We start from the raw sequence: 23,508 nt of genomic DNA, 5'->3' as shown, positions 1-23,508 counted from the left end.
GAAGTATCTTGTAAGCATGTAACTTAACGGAAGGAAAATCACTTCCTCATGCGTGAGAAGGAATTTACTTACTTTGTTTAATAAAACAATATTGCAATAAAACTCTTATCTGGGAAAGCGTCGTTTATAATCTTTCACATAATTCGCGGCAGATTTACATATCTTTTCTCTTAACGTCATCACCGAAACTTAAAGCAAGTGAAAAACTGGTGAGACTTTCGTAACCAGAGATGCTATACGTATGCTGCTGATATCATCTCGTCAAATTGCTTGAAAGTATTCACGAATGGGGATATGGAACACTGTCTCCAAGAAGCTGTTAACACCGAATAATCTCTGAATCATTAAAAGGTGAGATATGCTTGAATGAGATTTATTATCCGAAAGAGAACTGTGTGTATGGATCACAGACCTCCAGGTACACGACCGGAAACGTGTGTCAACTTGAAGCCAGAAGTTTCGAAGCTGGGGAGACGGCGGCGAGCATACTTTCATATTTCCACTTGTAACAACTATTTTGAAGATTGTGAGTCATTGTGCCACACACTATTGCAATTTTTAAGTTTATTAAGAAGGATATAACTCTACATATTCCTCTCCACAAGTCAGTACCAAAATTCCTTCATAAAAATAAAAACCATAACAAGCATATTTCACCTTTACTTTTGACGAAACACGCGACTCCTATGTGATTCTAATTGTGCAAGTGACTGTTCATGCAGTTATACAGGGAGTCCATAAAGTCCTGCAAAAAACTAAAACTCTATAACTTTTTAGCTGTTGCGTTTAACAATACACATTTCTTAGGTGAGAAGGGTGGAAGTTTAAGGTTTTGTTCTGGCCACACTGCTCAGTGACGCTTGCACTGGTAATCACGTGATCATGTGACTTAAGATGGCGTCCATCCAGGAAAAGGCACAGTGTGTTCTGTGGTTTGCAGAGTTAAAATCTTGTGTTTCAGTGCAGAGAAAGTTCCAGACAACATATGGGAAACCACCCCCAGCAAATTCAAGTATCAAGAGATGATATGAAAAGTCCAAGGCAACGGGAAGTGTGTCAGATTTGCCACGCAGTGGAAGGCCAGGATCGAGTGACGATGTGATTCAGTCAGTGCAGGACAGCGTGCATCGGAGTCCAATGAAATGGCTGAAACGAAGATCACTGGAACTGGGAATACTTAACAGAACTTAATAGGTTAGGCAACATCAATGACGTCCACATGCAACAAGATGGAGCGCCGCCGAATTTTGCCCTTGAAGTTCGGCAGTTTCTTAACGAACAATTTCAAGGTAGATGGATTGGCCGAAGAGGGCCCACACCTTGGCCTGCAAGATCACCAGACTTGTAACCTTGCGATTATTGGTTGTGGGGACATGTAAAGACCGAGGTGTATTCACAGAAACCAGCTAATCTGGATGACCTAAAAGAAAAAATAAGAGATGTGATTCTGAATATCCCAGGAGAGCACCGTCAGCACGCAATTCTCGGTTTCACAAAAAGACTGCAACAGTGTTTCGACGTGATAGGTGCACAATTGGAGGTTTGGCGATGAACCTAACAAGCAGGAAATAAACTTTGAACCTTGCTGTAAGTACACACAAAATATTTTGTTAATAAACTTAACAGTTTTCAAGTTATAGAGTTTTAGTTTTTTGCAGGACTTTATGGACTCTCTGTACGTGTGTAATACGTACATTAACGATTACCATAAGGACAATAACTAAATCGAAAGAGAAGTTTTATTATTCAATATAGAATGAAGAATAGCAGGCTTAAGTCCGCATGACACGGAACTGGAAAACCAGTAGGTATGCCCTAGTTGGCGCTGGACTGGCTACCCATTTGCTACTTTTCGCCTCACACGATACTTATCAGCGTACTTGTCGATATACTTTTGTTCCCATCTAGGTCATGAGTGAAGTCGCAATGGCGGCCGCGTGAGATGTAAACAATGTATCACTTCACATTTTTAAAAGCCGATAACTATTCAACCAAGAGGAATAACGTTTCGTATATAACGTTATTAGGTACAAAACAATGGCGCTGCTTAAATACATACTCTACAACGTTTACTGTACACGTATGGAAGCATATTTTAGTTGTCTCAAATGTAAACACAGTGCACTCACAACAGATGGTGTAACTCGACGTGCCTTTCGTGTTGTATACGTTATACATTGCAATCACAAAAGCTAGCCGGGAAGCCTTTATGCTAGCAAAAATGCTAAAGGAAATGCTTTCGTCTTAAAGCCGGCTTAAAGATGGAGGAGCAATTTGAAGAATATCGTAGGAGAAATACTGCTTTGTGCTTTTATTAAAAAATTTTTAAAAAAAAGTATGGACTAGAAATTTGTTCGAAAAAAATATGGTAATCAATGCATACTGAACAAGCTTTTTGATAAACTGTGGTATGCATGGGCGTCCGGAAGGGGGGCAAGGGGAGGGGGGCCGTGGCCCCCGCTGGAAAATGAAAGTCAACCAAAAAATATGTATTTCACACATATAATTTCATTTTAGCCACAATAATATGTGTTAATTATTGTATGAACACCATAAATTCAAATTTAAGCAATGTTTTTTTTTTAGGGAACAACACTATTTTCGAGGAAAATTTACCTTCGTTTGCCCCCACCCTGGAAAAAAATACCTTCCTTGCCCCTCCCTGGAAAAAATCCTGCGGACGCCCATGCTGGTATGCATATTCGTACATGAGATTCGCACGATTCATTCACACACAAAAAAGGTCAAACATTTATTAACTAGTCTGTGTTTATTACATTTGAATGGCTTATTGCAGAAAGGGACCTGAGTCACTTTTGCACAATTCTGAGAAAAAAACAAGAAAAATCGTATAAAATTGATAGTGTAAGAAAGAAATGTGCCGTTGTTGGCTCACATTTTCAGCATAATGAATAGTTAATTTTGCAACCCTCAATGCGCCCCCCTGCAGTATGCTGCTAGCGACAGTGGAGATGAAAAGGTTGTAACTCCGATACCTCAAAAATGTGACTCAGGTCCCTTTCTGCAATAAGCCATTCATTTGTAATAATAAGGATTTTAATTTTTAGCTAATCATATTTGTCATGTACACATCTCATCGCTTTGCATGCATAAATACCTGTGGCGCTAGTGAAGCCTGTGGTTCGCATATTTTCAGAGATTTACGAGATCATGGCGCTAAGCCTCGCGTCATTTAAGTTTGCAGCAGGTTTTTGCACATGTAGATCCAAACAAAATGATACATCCATTAGCAGGTATGGACTTGGTCGGTTCACTGGTCCAGACGAACTTGAATCCGCAGATTCGCCAACTGGGCAGTCGGTAGCGCTGAAAGAACACAAAAGCTCAAGAGCGAGTCGAGTGAGACTGATTACGTTACGTTATCGTGGTTCATTGCTATTCGTGCTGTACAGCGGCGAGAATTGCTGAATCGAGGTCTCCTGTTCAGTGTCCGGCTTTGCCCGAGTGTTATTTTGAGCATCATCCAAAGGAAAAAGCTCTTCAAAGTCAAAAAAGTTGTTTCAAATACATATTCCTCCTTACGGCAACAATACCAAAATAAAACAGGGCGTGAGGTGATTTGCCGTCAATGTGCGGACGAACTGTCTCGGATGTTGAATGATTTGCGGTTGAGTTTAGGAGTAGAAAACGACTGTTTGTTGTTTGACGACAAAGGAATCTCCGCGGTATTAAAAGATATCGCCGTGAAAAAAAAGTTAATTATTTGGAGGAGGCATGCGTCAACGCGGGTCTTACATTGATTCAACCGAGGGAGCGTGCAAAACCACCGCCAGGGCTGAAGCGACGGGGGAGGCTTATTGTTTCATGCACTGGCGGCAATGAAGGCTTTGTTGAAGACGCATGTTTATTGTTCCGTGCAATGAAAGGGAAGGGTGATTATCACCAAGAAATGGAGAGACCAACCAACATTCGGCTCCTGGTTTAGTGAAGTGATTCATAAATAGAAACCAAACTGAGAAATAGTAGCAGACAATTCACTACATTGTATACAACTAATCATGCTTTTTTGGTAGTATAAATTTGAAGGGCGTGTATCCTATAGTAACGTATGTACTACGAACAAAGCAACCAAGATTTTCATAAATTTATTTATTTCTAAACGAGAAACAATAACTCATTAAATTCAAGAGGGGCTTGTCGTTTACTTTTACCTTTGTTTATTTTTCTTTTGCGCGTGCTCGACACATACACACGTGCCCTCATGTTTCGAAGATATTTCGCGATTTATATCAAGTAGGGACACATTTATTACATAATCTATGCGCAGAAAGTACTTTAAAAATTGTATGGTTCAGGAGGCAAAAAGAAGCAACAATGCATTCCGCTTGATATGCATGTACGGGTTTTGATATGTTAAGGGGTTGGCAATATTGCAGATTCGCTCATTGTCTGCGATACGAAGAGCTCGGTGGTTCAGGCAAGACTGGCACGGATGATTCTCCTGCTGCAAATTTAACCTGACGCGGAGCTTAGTATAGTACGAAGCAAGAATCGAACTTTAATATCGTTGACTGCAGAGAGATTATGAGCCGCTAGACTATCAAAGCCTGCAAGCACGCAATATATAAAAGCAACCTTAATGGACTGCCAGTTAGCTGCTACTTTTCCAAACAACCGTGTGAATAAATTTCTCTCCTGGAAAGATGTACGTGAGAAAGTCGTTAACATGGAAAGATCCATATGGTCTCTTTGTTATGTAGAGCTTGCTGGTGAAAAAGCAAGAGTAATTAGCATTTACACTGTAACCTGGCTTCGCGGGTAGTACAATAGATAATAAACTGATTTTCAACAATGAGGCACATTAAATTCAATCGCATGCCAGATCTATGTAGGATTTTGGTTCCGAAATTTCTCATAAACTCAGCAAAATGGCTTATTTGTTTTGTTCGCATATAACTTTGCTTTACTTAATAACGTCATGTTTTGGAGCTCATGTAGACAGTGCAAGGGCAAGACTTGAAGCCGTTTACTTGCATGCTACAGAAGCAAAATGTGTATTACGTTGTTTTATTGAAGGTAATTGTTTATTTTCCCAGACAGAATGAAAATAAGACGCTTCTTATTGAAATATTTGTCTCGGAGTGTTTTACTTCGAGTTCAATAAACGTTAAAGGGAGTTAATAAGAACTGGAAATGTGAAGCTTGTAACTTTCAGAGATTAACAAGCTTTGTCTGAATCCTTTTCTTTATGATCGAACTACTTCATACTTGACCAGACTGGTTCTTAGAGTGAGAAATGCTACACACCAACTCAGTTGGTCGATGTGCATCTTGTTTTGGGTGGGAATTAAGTCAGTCTTGTTCTTCTTCTTAATCTCCTTATGTCACATCCATTTTAATATTCATGAAGTTTGACAGAAAGGTACAGAGAATTACATGGGAAATACCCATCCTGGAATTATCGTTATGACGTTGTTAGTAAACGATGATGAACGATGAAGTATACTTATACCACAGATAAAGGTATATACCTTTATCTGTGCTTATAAGGCAGTTTGTTACAGTGCGGAACGTTGACTGCTTGTAGAATATTTTGTTACAGAAAAATATTTATTGTACGAAAGGATAGATAAATTTAGCGTTATTATGGAATTATTGAAACGCACGATGGAAGTTAGACAATTCATATCATTTTCCAAGAATACAGTCTGGAAAAGTTTTGCTATATTTTAGCATAGGACCCATTGCTGATCTAGATATGTCGCATATTTGTAATATCTGTCCTTCTTGAGGAAATTTGTGGGTCAGAAAATGCCTCACCCCTCCAAAGCCGATAGTTATGCACTACGAGGGTCACTATTTATATTTTGAGCCTAACAATGAAAAAACAGGAATTTGTCATTGAAAATTGCTTTATTGTTTTTCGAAGTATTCTCCTTTATGGTCAATACACTTTTGCATTCGTTCGAACCATTTGTCAAAGCAGTTTTTCCAATCTTCTTCAGACACCTCCATAATATGGTTTTTGAACGCATCAACGGCGTCTTCCGCCGACGAAAATCGTTGTCCACGCAATTTATTCTTGACATTCGGGAACAAGAAGATGTCATTGGGTGCCAAATCAGGACTGTACGGCGGATGACCCATCAATTCGATTTTTTGACTGTTCATAAAGTCGGTTGTTAGACGAGATGTGTGACAGCTGGCATTGTTTTGTTGATGAAGAATGATCCGACGGCGTTTGTTTGTTTTCCGTATTTGACCGAAGACCTCTGGCAAACAAATTGTTGTGTACCATTCAGAGTTGACCGTTCTACGTTCCTCTAAAGGCACAGTTGCCACATGACCAGTTTTCCCGAAAAAACAAGCGACCATTTGTTTCGATGTGCTTCGAGCGCGAACAACTTTTGTTGGATTGGGTTCATCTTGAAACACCCATACAGTCGACTGCTGTTTACGTTCCGGCTCATATGCATATATCCATGATTAGTCACCTGTTACAATCTTATATACGTCTTTTGAAGCACAGCGATTGTATTTATTGAGCATTTGTTTGCACCAATTGACGAGAGCGTCTTTTTGAGTTTTTGTCAAATTGTGTGGGATCCAAAGAGAACATACCTTTCTCACAGCTAAATGATCATGTAATATTTTATATATGCTGGTGGAACTAATGCCTATGGTTGCCTCAATCTCACAGTATGTCACATGACGATCTTGCAGTATTAGCTTTTGCACAGCATCAATGTTTTCTTGAACAACAACTTATTTTGGACGACCTTCGCGAATCTCGTCGGTGAGCGAATGGCGGCCACGATTAAATTCGTTATACCAGCGTTTCACAGTGGCAAAGGATGGGGCTTCATTGCCAAATGTGGAAGTAAGTTGATCGATGCACTCTTGTCTTCATAATCCACGTCGAAAATCGTAAAAAATCATCGCACGAAAATGTTCACGAGTTAATTCCATTTTATTGTTGTCGCGCAAAATCCAAGGCAACATAAACAACACAAATGAATCTATTGACAAAACATTTGAAGTACGTTATGGTCAATAATGCCAGACGATTCCGTGCAAACGTCAAATCGCGCCTAACTTCAATGAGTGTTGCCAAGGCTCAAAATATAACTAGTGACCCTCGTAATCATTACAGTACCTACAATTAACTGAAAACAGTATAAACGTTCCCCAATTTAATCATGGGTGGATTAAAGATGGGGGGGCGGGTGCGACAGTGTTTTATCTTCAGCAGTAACTCAGTGACATTGTTGGTCATTTTTTAAGAACTTTATTATTGTAAAAACTGTCTCTTAACATATCGACCATATTCTGTATAGATAAATTATGAAAAATAAAACTATAATAAATGAGGACCTGGGTGAAGCCTGGAGGGCAAAGGAGGCCGGATGAACACCAACTTCACAAATGGCCGAGATTGGGAATGTGTGGAGCCCTACCCCGCCCCCCGATATGCCTTCAAGGCATGTTGCAATGTGTAAGTGGTAGCTTTGCCTTTTTATCTTTTATTGAATTTCCCGCATTTCTGATGATTAGGTGAAATTAGTGAAGGGATACTCAGGAAAAACAGCCGGTACTCGAACCCGGAACACACGGCCACCAAAATGTCTTTAGTTAAAAAAAAAGTTTTGGTAAGCATAAGTCAGTGATTAGTCCACAGCAGTGGCGTGCCCAGGATTTCGAAAGGGAGGGGTTATGTACACTTTTTCTGGTAGTCAGCCCACATTTCGCCATCTTTTCCTACCTTTGACGTTCTATTTTTAGGGCGAAAGGCGGGGTTATAACCCCCACCAACCCCCCCCCCTTGGGCACGTCACTGGTCCACAGTTTTAATTATGGTAAGAATACATTAAACACGAGTAAGAGGAAGAGATGCAAACCACAGTTTCCGTTGTTACGCAAATTTTTCGCATCTTTTATCTACATAACCTCTTCCTTTGTAAGGCTCCTCTCTCAAATCCATTGAAGCTACTTAATCTCCTCGCATCACACGCGCAAATTTATGTGACATTCCCTTAAGAGGAGCGACAGCAACTTTCGAAAGTAAAAATGGCTGGATGAAAAAAGCTGACACAAAAACTGACATGCATCGGGAACCAAAATCTCCCACGGTGTAGGCAGCTAATAATCTGAGAAGCGCCAAAATAATATATGTCATTTGTTCTGTAAATTTTTCTTCATTCAGAACTCTAAAGGTCACAAGAAGAAAGGGTGAAAGCATAATACTTTGCTTTCTCTAACTTCGATAAAGCAAAATCTATGAGAAACGAACTCTTAGGAATTTCTTGGTTCTGATATTTAGCAACATTTTGAAATCTTCCATCTGCCTTCGTGTACCCATAGGTTTCATTTCATAACTCTTATTATCAGTTTTATTTTAACATGCCAAGTGAGTATAAAGTTCATTTATAAATTAAGAGTCTCCGTGGTTCAGTGAGTAGGATATGTGTAACGCAAGGTTCGATACTAGAAATAAGTAAGATTTTGCTGTCGATAAAAAGGAATTGTCTTGCTCCTAACGTGATTTATTATTATTATTATCTACTGATTACCCAATCTTCTATTAGACACGAAAATAATGAATTCTAACTATAGTGTAAAATGTAACTAATTTTATATACAGGCATTTAAAAGTATAAGTTCAGTATACAAATTATAAAGCAAAATCTTTTACAAATTCACTATAATATGAATTTAACTCAAAACTTGATTATAAACAGCATTTTTAGTTTCACTTCCAGGAGCAAGAATAATTTAATTGAACGGCATTGGGATTGTTACTGTTCATCTTAGCGACCCCGAAAGCTATGGATTCCACACTAATATCGGTCGTTTTCGATTCTTTTTACATGTCACCCCCTTCCCATCTCCACCCCTAGGGATGCTAGGGTGTCTTACCCCCACAGTATCTCTTTCCAGATTGTAAGTCATATGTGTACAAAGTTTGGTTGAAATTGCTCCAGGCGTTCGAGAGTTATGCCGGAACAAACAAACATACATCCATTTTTATATATATAGAAGGTAGATTGTGACATTTTTAAATGTTTATGTTCCTTACTTCATGGCTCGATTGATTGATTTAGTTTATTTTACTTCGCTGCACTCTGGCTAATCGCGAAGATGAGGATATGAATAGTGATAACACAACACGAGCCCCACATAGAATTATACTGGCAGTGGGTTCAGGCGCCAGAACCTCGTTAGTCTGCAAAACGAAGTCCAGGATATACCACGTGGAAGAGAGGCTGGTATTTGGGTGTCTTTCTTCATTGATTTTTAACGCGCGTTCGTGCCATGTGTTTTAGCATAAAAGTCCTGTGTCCAGAAAAGATTTGTTTTCGGCACTGTAAGTAAACACACAAACATTTCCACTGAACAAGAAAAGTGACATATTTGGGCCTCCCCGATGGCGCAGTGGTAGCGTCGCCGCCTTGTAATCAAGGGGTCCCGGGTTCGATACTCGGTGGAGACACGTAGTGGTTCGGATCCCACTTTAAACTGTAGGTCCTGTCCCGACTAGCCTTACTGTGCATAAAGTGGACTTAAAAACACATTTTATAGTGTTATTGATACTAGAAAAGAATAAAATGTGATGATTTTAAATCATTTCAGGAAATTAGACTTAAAACACAATTCCTAGTTTTTTCTTTACATGAGAAATATGAACATAAACTTTCAAGAATAAGGAATTTGAGAATTGGAATCGGTTAAATATCATTTAGATATTCAGCCGACAGTCGGAAACGGACTTCGCAAAATCCTTACTTTTTGCTGGTGTAACATGATATGCTGGAAACTGTGAAGAAAATAATCGGCCTGTACACCGGAGTAGAGATTTCCTCCTCTGTCCCATCACTGTAGCGACTCTGTACTTTTGAAGGCAGAACACGTTGTAATTAGCTTGATTCGCGAGTGCTTTGTCCTACATGTTAAGCTTCGCTAGAATCGTTCGTATAGAAGTAGCGTACACCTTTCAGTCTTCCTCATGTCGCTTGAATGGAAGCATGAACCATGAACTGTGTAAGAGGCACACTCGTTTCTCACAACTCGAATTACTCAATCGTCCATTTCTGCACGTGGATGTGCAAGGGGAAAAATCAAGATTCCTTAAGTGGTAAGTTTAGGGAGCATTGAAACAGTAGTAACTTTTCTATCGATTTTGGTCAAGGTTATCTGGGAATTTCTTACCTGATGTAATCCAATCCATGCGAATGGATGGTATTCAGTGAACAACTTCCCCCCACATTTCACCGCGCCATATTTCTGAAAAATAGATCGGATCCTGCGTTGAAAACATTTCCGGGTAAGTATTGTGGGTATGGTTGAAGCGATTCAAGGTATGATTATTGTGATCATATGAGGAATGTGTACTTTTTACGTTTTCCAAAGCCCTCCAGAGACCAGTTAAATGCAAATTTTCTATCTGTAAGAAGTATTTTCATACGCTTTCCTTGTCATGTGAATCTGTTGCCTGATTCATTACCAGAGTACAATGCCTGATGACGTCAATTTGAATATCATACATTAAAGATGATTTCAAACTTGACGTCAAGGATTTCATTCGCCGTAAGATAAATAAAAGTTATTAAGTTAGAATTCTGGACCATTCATAGTTCAGTTTTGAAGATCAATAATTGAAAAAAAAAATAACAAGAATTGCTCTGAGAAACAATAAAATGCTATTTGATCTTCTACGAACTTTGAATGAAATTTGTTTAATTTTGAATCTAAAGAAGCCTAACGTGTTTTGAGAAGATAATATTAAACATTTAAAAAAGAAAATACGTGTTACGAATTGTATTTATATATTTTTACTTATATAGTTGCTTTTCTTCCACTTTAGGTTATAATTGCAACTTTGTGGATGAACAATGATTACATGAAATTGATAAAGGGATACTCGTAAAGCGACATCTATGGCCAGCTCGAGGATCGAAATCAGACGCGAACGCACTCGAGCTGACAAAATTATATTAAAGTTCCTATGGAGATTTTGGTAATGGTGTTCACCATGTTGAAATTCATAATTTCAATTTTTTAAAGGATCTAAAATGATTTTTTTTCCATGTTGAGCTACATAAATATGAGTGAAATTCGTCACATAAAGGCTCACATCACTCGTTCATTTGTATCGAATGATCCATATATTGTGCTACAATTGTTATTTTAGAACACTATACTATATACAATATGTGTTTAGATGAAGACACTTTTTAAAAATTGTTAGTAGGCTGTGTTCGAATTGGAGTGTTAATAAGATGTACCTCGGAATTTGTATCACGACAATTGAGACTTTTGACGCTGAAATCCATTCACAAAGATTTATAACACAAGACTTGTTATTATACTTTTATTGATGACCCTCATGGAAGCGAATTTTGAAAACAAAATATTGTCTGGAGTAGACGTTATATTTTTTCCAAAATAGTTTAATCATGAAACAAAACTGTGCACTTTTATCATATTGGAAGCACCTATTAATCACCATATGCATGATGCTGTAAACACAGATTCACGTTTTCATTTAGTATTATTATTCCGGCACGTTAACCTCCTTTATTACCTACGAAGACAGCGTTCTTCATTGTTGTCCGTTGACCAGATGCTAAGAGGATGCCCGAGTAGCCAATGGGTGCCAATTACGACCTACTTTGTTGTTCGAACTTATGTTCGAAGTGCTGCATCTAAAAATGTCCTCTTTTTTTAGATTATGAAATCTAACAATGTCCTCATTTTTAAAAGTTTGTCATCTGGTAAGCCTATGATTACATTTACCAAAAGAACTGTCTACTCTGCAGATGCTAACTTGACTTGAAAGGTCCTTGCATTTGTCCAACACGAACATCATAGCGTTTCGAGCAATGATGATTATAGGGTTACAAACGATAAAGATATCACGCTGCTGAAGATACAACAATGATTCTTCTTACTGTGCCTAACCAGTATTGTTGACATATTCACATATAAACAATAGGGGCTGAATACGTATTATTACCATGCGTGTTTTGGTGGCAAAACCTTTGCTGATGTTTTCTCTGAAACACGTAACGGTCGTGTAATCTGTCATGGGCGTTGCTCTTCTGTCAGTTGTTGGGAGTTTGGAAGAAGATTCCATTAAGATCGTCTTTTGTTCTGCTACTTAACTGTTCGGTTAATTATGGGACAGGCGTTAAACACGTGGAATTAGAAGCACAGACGACTGCCAAAATCTTTGACATCTTTCTCGTGGACGTCCATTGTTCTTGAAACAAAACATTCTTCACGAAAGCTCTCCCCCTTTTCTTGTGAAGCTACTCGTAAGCGCATATGGTGTTTTCTTTGGTGGAAAAACAAGGCCCCTGAATGTGAAAGACGTCTCACTGGTTGGAGGAATTTGTACCGTTTCCTCGTCATTTTGGGCACGTTGTACTCACATTGTAACTGTGTTCGTAACAGTTGTGGGCTGGGATTAAAGTTTTCTGCTTCCTTCCTTCCTGGTTTTTGTGTGTGACGAGTGTTGTGTGTGTGTGATTTTTTGGAACGGCGGCGTCTCAAGGGCATGAAGACATTCCCCTAGGAAATACTTTCGAAATACTCATGGTCGTATACAATGGCGGCGATTGGGTTCCAAAACCGGGAGGGGGGCAAAGACAGTATATTTCCCTTTGTAGATGAGGTTTAGCATAGTGCGGGGGCAAAAGTGACGAAAAGTAGGAGCAACTGCCCCCCCCCACGCCCCCTAATCGCCGCCACTGGTCGTAAATACAGCGTCAAAATTCAATAAAGTGGATATGCATTACAATTACCACTTTAAGACGTAAAATAATAGTTTTATTTTTAACACACCCAGTTTTGTAATAAAATATAATGAACGTTGCACCAGTGGCACGTCTAATTCATGGTTTTTAACCTTCAATATGTTCTGCTTATTGCTCTTAAATGACAATAAGAAATATATAAATTAATTGCAGTGAAGTTCATATTGTGATTACGTAGGACACCTGTACTTCAGACCAAGAAACAAAAATCTCAATTTTTTTCAGACCCCGCGTATTTATTGACAACTAGCTGATTGTCCGGCGTTGCCCGGGTATTTATTTATCCCAATCTTCTATTAGATAGGAATATAATGAATTCTAACTATAGTGTAAAATGAACTTTGAGTTGAACGGCATTGGGAGTGTCGCTATTAATATTAGCGACCCCGAAAACTATGGTTTCCACACTAATATCGATCGTTTTCGATTATTTTTACATGTCACCCCTTCCCACCCCATCCCTAGGGGTGCCAGGAGTGTCTTACCCCCACAGTATTTCTTTCCAGATTGCAAGTGATACGTGTACCAAGTTTGGTTCAAATTGCTCCAGGCGTTCGAGAGTTATGCCGGAACAAATACACACACACATCCATTTTTATATATATACCTAGGTAGAAGAATAAATGATGATGCCGGCAGGGCCAAAAACAAACGATAGCCTACTGGACCAAATTTTATAAATCCCCTCTCCCCTGGAGAGCACCTTTCCTAACTTTCATTTGTTCGAATTTCTTCCGCAGCTCGTCTCACGTAACGACCACCAGAGGCAGCACCATTGTCACACCCGTTCTCACCCTCGTTTCCTGCATCATGACAACCGTCCATTAACGACCTCGGCGCGGATTTTGGCAAACGGTACTCTGGTATTGTTTCGGGTAATGGCTGATGAAAGTCTTTTCCACCCTCTTCACAACAGCCACCAAAGGAGTTCACGACTTGGGAGGATCTCAAACAGAACACTGAGAGAAAGTGCGGAGATTCTTGTGTTGTGACTTTCATTTTTAAACTTGTTTTCTGTTTTTCTTCTTTAATTACATGTGAGAACCTATGGCAGAGACACAAAGATCAAATTTCAGCTTTCAGACTTACACAAACACACTTGTGTTGATTTGGTTTATTCTACTTCGCATTGTTGCCACTTCTAGCTAATCAAGGGTCACTCACAAAGAACAGTCATGCCCAGACCGGGATTCGAACCGCTGTGCTAAGCACAGAGGCCGGCCGGCATGGGTGTATGTGTGTGAGTCGCGGTGTTCAGTCGGATATGCAACGCGAGAAACCAGAGTTCGAATCCCGGTGTAGGGGATCTATGGTCGGAATTTTCCGGTCGTGTCCCTGCGTAAAGCGGCTCCGGGGTTCAGTCAGCCTCAAATAAATGGGTTAATGCATACCTGGGGTGGGGGTTAAAGGGCAAGCAAAAGTGGTGCTGATCACACCTCCAAAACTCAAGGCCTCCCCGATGGCGCAGTGGTAGCTTCGTCGCCTTGTAATCAAGGGGTCCCGGGTTCGATTCCCGGTGGAGGCACATAGTGGTTCGGATCCTATTTAAACTAGGCCCAGTCCCGATTAGCCTTACTGTGCATAAAGTGGACTTAAAACAACAAATCAATCCAATCCAAAATTTAAGGAAAAAGGTTAACCCCACTTTCGCGTATTACAAACAGTAATTGTAATGTTGCTCTGGCGTTTCGACCTTACAGCCAGGATAATACTTTTTTGGGCTGCTGTTGTGTCGTCTATATGCATCTGTGATCCCTTCTCCCATGTCATCTCCTCCCCATCGTCAAAAGTGGCAGTAAACATACGTTAAATGAACGAAATCATCAATCAGACACGACAAAGATGTGTTATTTGCCATTTCCAGAATACCACGCGGACAACCTGGGTTCGATTTCAGGCGGGAATTTTTTTCCAGCATTGTCTCTGCATGAAGCAGCTCTGGGGTTCACCCAGACACTAATAAATCTATACCTGTAGAGCTGGGCACAGGCGGTCGGAGCTTGGTGCTGATCACATCAGCTCCAGATATGACAGAGGTGTTGCAACGTGCAAGAGTACTTCTACCATCTCCCTGGGGGGTAAAGGCGGTCAGGGGTGCTGATCACATCACCCCCACTCACGACCGGTAACGCGTCTGACTACCATGCTAAAGGTCCCGGGTTCGATCCCCTGCCGGTTCAAATCCGGGAACTTTTCTAACGATGGAAGCGGCCCCGGCGCCCACCCAGCGTCGAATAACATGGGTACCTGGGGGAACCCTGGGGGGTAAAGGCGGTCAGGGGTGCTGATCACATCACCCCCACTCACGACCGGATCAAGAAAGTGTGGGGCGTTACCCCCACACCCCCTATACGCCTTCATGGCGTGGTGCTATTCACAGGGGAGCACTTTACCTTTACCATGAAAGAATTCACAGCAAAAATGGAATCACTTTGTCTCAATGGCACGCCCCTGTTCTACAACAAAATTCTTTAGTCTCTAATCGGTAGGAAACAAACTAAAAAAGAAGTTCGAAATGCATGTTTGTTATTATTTGTGATAATCTGTAACTGAGACTTTTACTTGCTTCTATTTTTAATTTTTTTTGTAACAGTACTTAGTCACAATTTATTGTTTCAGGAATCTGAGTGATTTCTCCTGTACGAGGAAGCAAACCAAGGGGCCTTCAAAAGTAAGTAAAAATTAAATTATTTCAGTTGTAAACAATTAATGTTCTTATCCAATTGGAACGAAGCGTCTTCATTCACCTCTCTTTCGCTTATTTGTTTATTTATTTACTTAAAGTTTCAGACGCAGTACTGAACGACCATTTTCGTACTGAAACTGTAACAGCAGGACACACAAAATCTACACTATATGACACAGGAAACAAAAATTTTTTAACATTTAAAAGTTGCACGTACTTTCCTAACGAATGTTGGAAACTGTGTTCTGGCAAGAACAGATCAAATTTTCCCTTTTTTGGTATTTTTTCCTCTTCATTTATAAAATTGTATAATAATAAACTAACTAACTCTCTAACCTTCTTAAACCCGAAGGTTTATGGCTGCAGCAACACAAGCTTTCCATCTGTCCCTATCCTGGGCAAGATCAATCCAATCTTTTCCATCCTTACCGATTTCCTTTAGGTCCATCTCAACGTTATCCCCCCATCTTCGCCTTGGCCTTCCTACTGGACTCTTACCATCAGGTTTCCCAACAAGAATCCTGTAAAGTCTTCATTACTCTCCCATTCGTGTCACATGGCCTGCCCACCTAAATCTTCTTGATTTTATTATTCCCATAATATCTGGACAGGAATTCAAATTGTCCAGTTCTAAATTATGTAACCTTCTCCACTCACCTGTCTCCTTATCCCTTTTAGGTTCAAATATTTTTCTAGGAATTTTATTTTCAAATACTCTTAATTTTTGTTCCTGTATTAATATAAGGGATCAAGTTTTACATAAGTATTATTATTAGTAGTAGTAGTAACTCCCCGCTTGCGTAGTGGTAACATTGTCGCCTTGGAATCAAAGGGTCTGGGTTCGAAACCCAATAGAGGCACATTGCACAATCGCCTTAACGCGAGGACAGCATCCCCCGCGTTCCCCCTCTTGGCAGACTTATACAGTCGAGAGGAAATTACCCACATTCCTCCATTATTCATTTCATCTGACCCAGCCAGTGCCAAACGATTACACAATACCAGTCGTTCCATGTTCTCCAAAGAAATTCAATCTCCTGTGTTGGACAACGAGGGTTTCCTGTGCAGTAAGACACCCCTTGTCATTTTACAGATTTCGTGCTGTAAAACTTTCTAGTACAGGGGAAAGGTGCCTGCTCTCTCTTCTGCAAAGGAGACATGACGTGACCGTCTTCCCAGCATGCAACTCTGGGAAACAGATTGTTCCAAATACCATTTCCTGACACTACTCCTCCCTTCCAGTTCATCTACAGCAAACCCATAAGTATCGCGTGACTACAAACAGGAGTGTGTGTGCAAAAGGAAATTTGATTCAGTTTAAAACAGGTGCTAATTCGTAGACCCTGAAATCACTGTAGTTATCTTGTTGGAGATCATAATCATATCTTTCGAACTGAGTGATGAGTTATTTAGATTTTGTCGAGAAAACCCTTCTTCATGTTGGATGGAATCATGTTCTTCCTGAGATGTAATTATGAACGGTTGGAAGGCCCGATGTGAATAGAGTTCATGATGTTACCCTCCTTCATAAACACAGGATCCTCTACTTGCTGTGGGTTATAGTTTCGTTGAAATTACGCATGCAAATCGGACATTTAAAAAAAAAAAAAAAAAAAGTTCTAAAAATACGAAATATATTGTCGTGTATTCCGTCCCCCCTAGAAAAGAAATATGTATTTTTTTTTGTAATCGTGCACATTTGCTTAGAGTAACCAAAAATATTTAGTCAAAATTACCAAATTTGTTGTTACGGTTAACAAAAAGCTTAACCACGCGTGTTTTGTTAATTCAAGAATTTGAGTAAAGAAATGAAGCAACAAAGCAATGAAACAACGTCCCGTGCATACGTAACTTTCAAACCTAGGACATTTTAGCTCGGTAGACACTATGCCAATCATTTCGTCACGAAGGATGACTGTTTTAACTAAACAATTCTTATAAAATATGAAATTGATTAAACTTCCTTAGTAATATATTTCATTAACTTCTGTAGACATGTTTATTAAGTTGCTTTTTTTACCATTACCGCAAACACGAAACTTGCAATGGCATGAGCGTGCAGGAAGATAATTTCACAGATGGCACGATACTTTGTTCCACCTGTAAGTATAATACTTTCTCCTTTGAACGCAAAGAAGCAAAGGTTAAGACACCTCCACCCGAAAGCTGGCCAACGCGACACTGCTGCCCTCCGACGCCTGGATGGAAACTGGCAATTTTGGAGTGCTTGCATTTTCCGGTGAAAGGTTGTGGTTTTTTTCACTTTCACGTGTCACGACTCTTCTTCAGAACGGGTAGTGAGGGTGAGAAATCATTTCTTACATACTGACGCTAGATAGAAAAGGATTGAAGAATGAAACGAGACAATGGTAACACAATGCGATGAAGCAAGATAATTGCCACATGTAAAGTAAGGCACTTTGAAGGTATTCTTTACCTGATGCCAAGGTGACGCACTGAAGTGTTCATTGTTTTGTGAAAGGGAATCTGCTTATGCACGTATCCGGTCATTTATCTGTAGGGTTGCACTTTCTGTCCACCCATCTTCTTCTCAACTTTCACCAAGGATTTGATACGAAGGTGAATCCCATCTTTTTATCTTATATACAAGGGCCGAGATTAGGGAGAACACGTATTGAAAATTACCCATTACAACACAAGTTTTCAAGTGTAGGCCATTTTCTGTACTTGTGAGCTATTTTTGTCTGTGGTGTAATCCTATGTTTTTAGTGGGATTTGGGTTGTCTGCCAAAATGGATGCGATGCTATTTCTCAAATAAAAACACAGGATCCTCCGTTCGAGCTAAAAGAGTTTGGAGAATGTCTAAAAAGTACCAACAACTGCTGTTTTTCAACCTCCAGTGTAAGAATTAGCCAGCCATTTCGTCTTTATACAATTAGAGAAAATCGATAATAGTAAACTAAACAATTTATTTTTGAGCGCCGGAAATCTTGGAAATATATGTGTATATACTCTTTGGGAACGTTGTTAAATATTTAGAACTTTTAAAGAATTTTGTTACTGAGTTATACAGGTGCGGATCGTGACAGCAGACTTGCCTCATGCAAGAACTATTCTTCATAAAATACACTTGGAACGGTTAAATCCACGATCCCGAAAATAAATCAGTCTATACTTTGCACTCAACTAACTTGTTCGGTGAAAAATAGTTTAATGTTGCAGATTTGAAAGAAATGCAACTGTTGGTATTTTTCATGTTGTATAACTCTTTCTATCACAGCAGTATGCAGAGCTAGTACTCAATGTAATATCAATAGAACAAGCAAGAAAATGTTTTTACGGTATTATTATTTTTGATTGAGCATTGGTGACCAAATATGCTTTAAAAACAATGCATTTATGATCTGAAAAACTGAAAACGTCATAAAAATATTTTTCCTATATTAAATATGCTAGAATTAAAGAATTTGAACCAGGAGACTCATAATTTACGACCTAAAAAAAAAAACTCAAATCAAAAAAATTTAGGACTAAAAGTGGTAAACATTGTAAGTGCCTAAAGCGAAAGTGTCCGTACGAACGTTCACACTAGTGCCTTTTTACATGTCCTTTGAACTACTTAGAGGGCTACCAGCCACTTTTTCACGTTTACCACATTATCAAGCATGGCACATTTCACAGTTTAATGTTGAAAACTGTGTTTGAATTCTTGTGGCACTTACAGCGTTTACCAATTTTAGTCTTCAATTCTTATATTACCACTCCAGATACAATCAGGTACAACTATGACTATTATCTGAATTCTGCGTTTAACGTTGAGTTGGTTACAAAAAAATTCTGCAAGTTTTAAAAAAGAAATGATAATAAGGAAGGGACAATAAACAGTACACTTTCATTTCCAGGAAAGTTGGACCATTAGGCTAAATGCAGTAAAATATTTCAATAATTTAATAAGTCATTAAATATATACATTTCAGATTCAGTAGTAAGAAAATGACCTAAAATGCCAAAATATGCCTTGTTGGTTCAAGAAAGCTTTAAAACATGCACAGAATGAATTCACATTAAAAGCCATATTTGTCACCAAACAAGGTATTACCAGAAAGAGCGTGCAAAGTCATTAGAACCCAAGCCCTACTGAAAAAACCAACGCGCATCACCAAGAGAAATCACACAGATCAAACAAACCGAACATCAGGCACGCGCGTTATAGATTCGATTAAGTGACGACAGTGGCAGAAAACTAATCACATGTTAAGAACCCTAAATGTGTGAGTCACGTACTAGGCCAAGCCAAGAAAAACTTGTTTATCAAGCGGCAGTGTTTTGTCATCTCTGCTGCCTCCCCTTGCAGCATAAGCTCTCGCGTGTTGCGGACCGGAAACTAAAGCAGGAAACCGAACACAATGGTGGACTGCTCGCATTCCCCGTGTGTGAATCCTGCCACGCTCTTCAATGCACGTCGACTGCGGGACGAACGAGTGTGTTTTATGGAGTCAGCCCTACGGCCACTGCCCTCTGTTGGTTCACAAGGAAGCGGCGATCGTTTATTTATGACGATATCTGTAAATATCACTGTAGCATTGACTTTCATGTACACATTTTTTCCAGAGTGCTTTTATTTGAGCAGGAATGTTTCGGTCTGATAGTTCGCTGCTGTTATAAATCCTGTTTGTCATTTGAGTAAGGAACAAGGAGGGTGCATAACGGGTGTCAGTGGCGTATACGGGGTTAAAAACTCGGGTTATCCCACCCAGGCACGTATTTAGATTTTTTTTGTAGGGGATCCGAAGCAAGTATCGCAGAAATTTTGTGAAATATTTATATAGGCCTATATACGAGAATAAATATAAAACTTCTACCTATTTTCACGATTTGAAGTTCGGGGCCTCCTCGTTGGCGCAGTGGTAACGTTGTTGCCTTGAAACTAAGGGCTCCTGGATTCGATACATAGTAGTTCAGATACCACTTTAACTGTAGGTCCGATCCCCATTAGCCTATCTGTGCATAAAGGGGACAAAACAAAAATCAACAACAATTTGGAGCTTCAAAATTTCCCGTTCCTGAAAAAATTACATGATGGAAAAAATTGGTTTGCAACATTGACCCAGACTGTTGAGGAAGTTCAGAGAGAATTTTCCCGACATATACAACACTTTTCCCTCTCCTGTAACAGTTTGGCTGCACAATTCCCCGTTCCTGGTGTGACTGTCATCTTTTTATAACATTCACAATTAAGTTGTATTAATGATAAAAATCTTTGATAAGAAGAAAGACATTTCATTATCACTGTTACTGTTCTAATTATGTATTATGGGATATAGTGTAATATATGCCAATTGTATTCTGTATTTTCTTTCATAAAACAAATAATATATTTTTACTAGTTGCTAATACAAAACTAACAGCAACACTGGGGAAATTAGATGCTGGCTAAAATTGGTTTGCAACATTGATCGGGTGATCCTTAAGGTAGCTCTGTGACGCTCGCCCATCACACCCTGGAGTTGGCCGCCAGAACGTTTCGCGAATTCAAAGAAAGCGGGCAAGGTTACTCCTAAGAAATCAACTTGCCAACTCCTAAGAAATCAGGTTCATCGTCTTATGGAAATGAACAATTTTATGCACACTGTCTGGTAGATATTTTTTCTGTATTTTGGTCACCGAGTCTGGGCTTTGCAGATAGCGTAGATAGCCCTGAATGTACGCCCCTGACAGGTGTGCCATGTGTCTAGAAACTTTTGACGTAGATTGAAATATCTTGCAATTTTTAAAAAATGTTGGCTCTGAAGTTTATTTTACCATGCTACGAAAGTTGATGTACAATCACCCGCAATAAAAATGGGGCACTTAGTTCCGTAAATATGGGCTTCCCTGCAAGACGTTGTGTGTGTTGCCTAACTCTAAGGCGGAAGGTGGATTTAAATCGTAAATTTTCAGTGGCAACTTCTACCATCGCCGTAGATTTAGGCAACACACATAACGCCACTATTTCAGGATTTAGGTTTTACATTTTTATTGCCGGTGACTATACATGCTATGACTTGAGTTTTTTCGAATAAAAAGCAGGAAATATAGTAATTTAAATTACAGTAAAACCTCGTTAATCCGGACCCCGATAAGCCGGACTTCGCTTAATCCGGAGAAGCAAAAGGCAGAAAGAAAAAAAGCAGAATGCAAGGTTTTAAATGTGAAGGAAAGACATTCCAAACCTGTCCCAACAGAATATAGGCATGTACTTCAAACCAAGTTCCACAGCAAGAGTTTCGAGTGATGCAGTACCAGGTCCGTCGGGCACATCATAATATGGGTATCGCGTATGTACAGTGGGATCCATGAGTATTACCGTGCAAATTGTCCATCACCATGTTCGTGCACTTTATTTCACCCAATAAGAGCTTCAAGAATTAAAAGAAAACTCAAAGCAAGCTGTTTACAACTTCTGCACCAGCATGTATAAAAATCCATAGCTTAAAAACACATAGGATGTAAGAGAAAAATTAATGAAAATAGTCATGGACAATTTGTACGGCACTACTCGTGGATCCCACTGTACGTACTGCATTGTATGCACAGTATTGCTTTACATTTCACTGTACTGTATAGTGTATTTAGGCCTATGACCTTTAAATAAACCATAATATACTTGTTTTGTTGCTATAAACTGAGTTCTAATGCACTTTATACTGTTCCTTCAGGTTATTTCAGTTAATCCGGACTATCGTTAAACCGGTCAACTTAACGAGATTTTTCTGTACTTACATAATAAAGTCAAATGTGCTTGTTTTGCGAAATATTCAGTTTCGAATGTAAGAACTATCGGTCTAGTCATAAACTGACTATGGTATGTGAGTATAGGGCTTACCGCTATGGCGCCAGGGAACATTAGATATGAAGATTGAATTGATATGACTATTGTTGTGCGAGGTTCAGTTGTTGTACCTTCGCTGCCCAGAGACGTCTCGTGAACGCATGCGGTGCGCATACGCCAATTGTGGGAAAATGGACAGCTTGCTCTGCGACGACATTCATGAGCATTTCTACATTCTAATTTCTTCATATAGGAGAAGTATTTATTTTACACTAGAGCGCTGAACTAAGCTTATATTACATTTCTTGGATCTGAAGTGACGCATGCATTAATTGTGGGGAAAGAATTATTACTTTGTTTCACTTCAGATCGAAGAAATGTAATATAAGCTTTTTCAGCGCTCTCGTGTAAAATAAATGCTTCTCCTATATGAAGAAATTAGAATGTAGAAATGCTCATGAATGTCGTCGCAGAGCAAGCTGTCCATTTTCCCACAATTGACGCATGCGCAACATGCACGGCATGCGTTCACGAGACGCCTCTGTCGCTGCCCCTGTTGCGGCCTCCCGTTTAGACAATAATCTGTGACTTTGACGCCAAAGGCCAAGAGCTCCCAAGTTTTGGGAACGAAGGGGAGTTTTATTGCTTCGGCTGGGGGTGGAATGTACGGTAGGCACTATGATTGAATATTGTGCATTTTTTCTTGTATGATATAAATATCCGTATCATCAAAAGTAGTATGGAGTGTGTAGTAAGGAATGATGTCAGTGGCAGTCAATTAACACTTCAAGAGATGTTTTAGAGGATATAGAAAAAAAGCTGCAGTATTTGTATGATATTTCTATATTAACTTAATGACCTTCCCCCCCACATAAGTTACCTTCATTTAATACTGTTAAAGTTTTAAAACATTGACTTGATAACTCACGAGCCCCCCCCCCCCCGCCCAAACCCGAGATCAGTTCTAGCTACGGGCCTGGGACGATCAGTGGTGTACGTAAACAAGTCTTTTAGAATCTTTAAATAATTTATCTAAATTCTGGTTTAGAAGCTTGTTTTAATAGCTTGCACAATATGTAATAAGTAAACCTGGGATTTTTACGATCTAAAAAGTGTGCTTTTAGGTTCCTAAAATAGGCTCTTAAAATCCTAAAATAGGCTCTTAAAATCCTAAAATAGGTCCAAAAACCCTAAAATAGGTTCTAAAAATCCTAAAATAGTCCTAAAAATCCTAAAATAGGATCTAAAAATCCTAAAATAGGTTCTAAAAATC

The 23,508-nt window shown here is 39.4% G+C and overlaps 1 protein-coding gene across 3 annotated transcripts in view; it reads left to right on the top strand.

The window, feature by feature from the left end:
- Positions 1-23,508, top strand: part of Cad88C (cadherin 88C) — a 219,329-nt gene that overhangs the window by 18,119 nt on the left and 177,702 nt on the right. For all 3 annotated transcript variants that reach the window (XM_083142091.1, XM_083142092.1, XM_083142090.1), the window contains exon 2: positions 15,396-15,447. The gene's annotated coding sequence lies outside the window, so the exon portion shown is untranslated. The remainder of the gene's footprint in view (positions 1-15,395; positions 15,448-23,508) is intronic.

This window comes from Lepisma saccharinum, chromosome 20, assembly GCF_977018435.1.
Source record: "Lepisma saccharinum chromosome 20, izLepSacc3.1, whole genome shotgun sequence".
In the NCBI taxonomy this organism is placed as follows: domain Eukaryota; kingdom Metazoa; phylum Arthropoda; class Insecta; order Zygentoma; family Lepismatidae; genus Lepisma; species Lepisma saccharinum.
This window is presented reverse-complemented; position numbering and strand designations above follow the sequence as displayed.